Raw genomic sequence first — 3,544 nt, 5'->3', positions numbered from 1 at the left:
ATTGGTATCGGCCTTTTTTTTACTCCCTAATATCGGTATCGGCCCCAAAAAAAACCATATCGGTCGGGCTCTAAAATTTACCCTGATTTTCAAATTCAAAAAGTTTTCACCCCTCGGCTCTTAATGCATCGTTACCTTAAAAAAAAGGTACCGTAGAAAGGTCACTTCAGTAAAAGGCTTCACTTCATTTTATAGGCATTACACCACATGTCACAATGAGAAGACTTTATAATTTTGGCATTTCAATGTATGTGGAATGAAACCGTGATTATGAATGCAGCTCTAGTATGAGAGAGGAGTCACAGTACCTTGCGGCATCTCTGAGCACAGGACATAAGCACACGCTGACTGTCAGCTGACCAGCAGTGGGGAGAAAGCATTGAGCTGTAGATACCAATAAAACCATCTCACACACACACACACACACACACACACACACACACACACACACACACACACACACACACACACACACAGAGTTGACAAACACAGAAATAGATTAAACAGGCCAGAGATCTTCATCTGAATAACAGCTTTTATCAATTATTTATCAACAAATAAAAAAAAAAATGAATTCATGCACAAACCCTCTCTGGCTCTCTGCACCACATCAACCACAACACTTGTCTGCTTGGTGTACCAGTCATACTGCAACCAAACCACAACAATACACAGTCACTTCTCACTTGATTAAGTTACTTACATTTGTAAGTTCACTTTGATTAATGTCAAATCATTTAGTCTATAAATACCGCCTGCATCTCCAACTAAAGTTGCTTCTGAAATTGGGAAACATGACCAAAATCATACTGTACAAAATATGTTTAAATAATGGTGTTGAAGCATCTTTGCACTAAATCGGTTTTGAATAAGAAATCTTCTTGGTAGGGGTGTGCAATATTAACAAAAGATAATATCTCAATATTTTCTGGGATTTTATCGATAACGATAATTAGACAATATTTTGCTGTGTGAGTTATTGTGCTGGTACCTTAATTGTGTAAAGTCAATATTAAATGTGTGTTCTGAGTTTATCACACCACAGAAAAATGTGTTATTAACCACCAAGACAAATTTGAATGCTAAAAACAAATGCCAAGTGAATAAAATAAGCAAAATCAATCAAAATCTTGAAAAAATAAGCAGTATTCTCTGCTCTCAAATGCTGGGGGCGTGTCAACTGGCAGCGCTGAAACCACGCCCACTCGCCGAAAAGCTTATTTAAATGAGGAGAACGAGCTGTTTTGTAAATTATTGCAACCAGGTATTTATGCATTTACGTGACGAAGGCATAGCTAGCTAGCAACCTCTAGGCTGTAGTAACGAACGGCAGTAACTCAAGATTGAGCGGGCAAATCACTGCGCTGTAGTTATTAGGTGTGTTCGATTTGAAGCAGGGCTGTGCAGAACGATCAGTGTATGACAGGAGAGCGATTTGAAAGCATGAGGAGCCGTCTGCTCTCTATAGCTCTGTACTTTTTTATTATGTCTATATAGGTTTTTTATTAAGTTTTATTTTTATTTAATTTGAGTTATTTCAGTACTTCAACATACAAAATGGATATGAAATAATATATATATATATAGAATGTATTTATATGTGTACATGTATATGTATGTGTATGTGTGTGTGGCTGTACATACACACATATGTAGTTGTTTTTTGGTGTTTGGCTTAGTGTTATGTTAGAATCATTATTATACTCATACCTTTTGTTCTTTTAATATTTTGAATTGTTTTTAGCTTTATTTTTTTTTTGTTTTCATTTAAATGTTTAGTTTTGAAATGTTGTATGCATTTGTCATTTTTATTTAATTTCTTTTATTTTCTTAAATGTGTATATATATAGTATTTATAGAGTTTTAGCTTTTAGTTTTAATTACTTTTTCTTATTTGTAAGTCGCTTTGGATAAAAGCGTCTGCTAAATGACTAAAAGTAAAGTAACAGTAAAGTCGAACACACGTCTTATAGTGTTAGGGGAGGGGCCATGCTCAGTGACTCAGTGTCTTCGAGTCATGGTTATAGCCCCGCCCAAAAAATCCTGAACACGAAAATGGTGAAAACCTGTTGAACTGTTTAACTCCATAATTAAGTACTACATAGGTCACAGTCTTTGTAATGTTTCCGCAATACATTTCTAACATTTATAATGCGTTTAGAAACAATTCTCAGAATTGACTTTACACAGACTTTAACAAATAATCTTTCAAACCCCTTTCCCAACAAACTGTGTGTAAGGTTGTAAGTAGTGATCCCCACCTACAGCTAACTCCCAGGCAGGAACGACAGACTTTAAGGACTGCCATGGACAGCTGACTCCTAAAGTTTTTGATATTCTTCATATTCTGTGTGATGGTCATTTCACACTGATAGAAATTAATATTTTACAATAAGTGTAAATTGATTTTTACACTTTATGGGCATTTTTACCTTTATATAGCCATTTTTTCTAAAAGTGTCTATTATCTTTTGAGTCAAATTTTACATTTAATCAATGAATTAGAATAATAAGACATTAGGGCTGTTACCAAGCAAATGAAATCAGTGTCAACAAAATTCATCTTTAGCCCCGTTTCCACCGCAGGAACTTTCCCCAGGAACTAGGGACTTTGGGCCGGCACTCTGTGTGTTTCCACCACAGGAACCAGGATCTAAATAAAGTTCCGGGTATAAATTTGCCCCTCAGAAAGTCACTGCTCACGAGGTAGTACTTTTTCAAACGTCTGGAACTTTCGGGGGCGGGACTTGGGCGCTGAACATTCTGATTGGTTGAGTTCACGCAGCATTGTATTTCAGCCACCATATATTAGCATATTTTTACAAAATATTACTGTTATTGTGTCATGAAATGTAGTTTAAAAAGTATTTCAGGCGAGAATGTAGTTGTTTAAAACTCAAACCTGTGGTTTAATTATAAAGACAGCGCATATTTGAAAATGTGTTTTGCCGATTTCGGAGACGTGAGCTCCACGAGATCAGCGGGCGCTCAGTGCTCATGTTTCCCGACGAGAGCAGCCTCAACTCGGCTAGTCCTTCTGAGTAATCTTTGGTCTTTATTCTATTAATCTATTAATATGTTAAAATGAAAAGAGGCAATACAGTTTGATATAATATTTTGTTTCATTGTAATGTATGTTCCCTGAACTACATTTCTGCGGCTATTAATATGTTTAAATGAAAACGAAAAGAGGCAGTGGTGTTTATAATTATAATAATTAATTATAATTATTAATTATAATTTATGCATTTAGCAGAAGCTTTTATCCAAAGCAACTTACAGTGGATTCAGGCTATACATTTTTTACCAGTATGTTTGATATCATATTTCGTCTTATTGTAAATACAGTGAGGAAAATTGCAGTAGCCAAGGCGAGCTGACTGACGTTATCAAGAACGCTGCTGTTTGCAGAATTACCAGACTAGCAAGTCCGAAATTTGCGTACTTGGTATTGAGAAACACGTGTAGACCTACGTCACCGGACTATTTGCCTATTCTTCTCGGTACTTTAGACCACGATGGAAACGCAGACAGCAACAGGCTT

At 36.0% G+C, this 3,544-nt stretch overlaps 1 pseudogene; it reads right to left on the bottom strand.

Annotated features, from left to right (window-relative positions):
- Positions 1 to 3,544, bottom strand: part of LOC107697994 (acylamino-acid-releasing enzyme-like) — a 29,113-nt pseudogene that overhangs the window by 10,809 nt on the left and 14,760 nt on the right.

Source organism: Sinocyclocheilus anshuiensis, unplaced genomic scaffold (genome assembly GCF_001515605.1).
Source record: "Sinocyclocheilus anshuiensis isolate Anshui unplaced genomic scaffold, SAMN03320099.WGS_v1.1 scaffold1950, whole genome shotgun sequence".
Classification (NCBI taxonomy): domain Eukaryota; kingdom Metazoa; phylum Chordata; class Actinopteri; order Cypriniformes; family Cyprinidae; genus Sinocyclocheilus; species Sinocyclocheilus anshuiensis.
The sequence above is the reverse complement of the archived record's forward strand: the minus strand, read 5'-3'. Positions and strand labels throughout refer to the sequence as shown.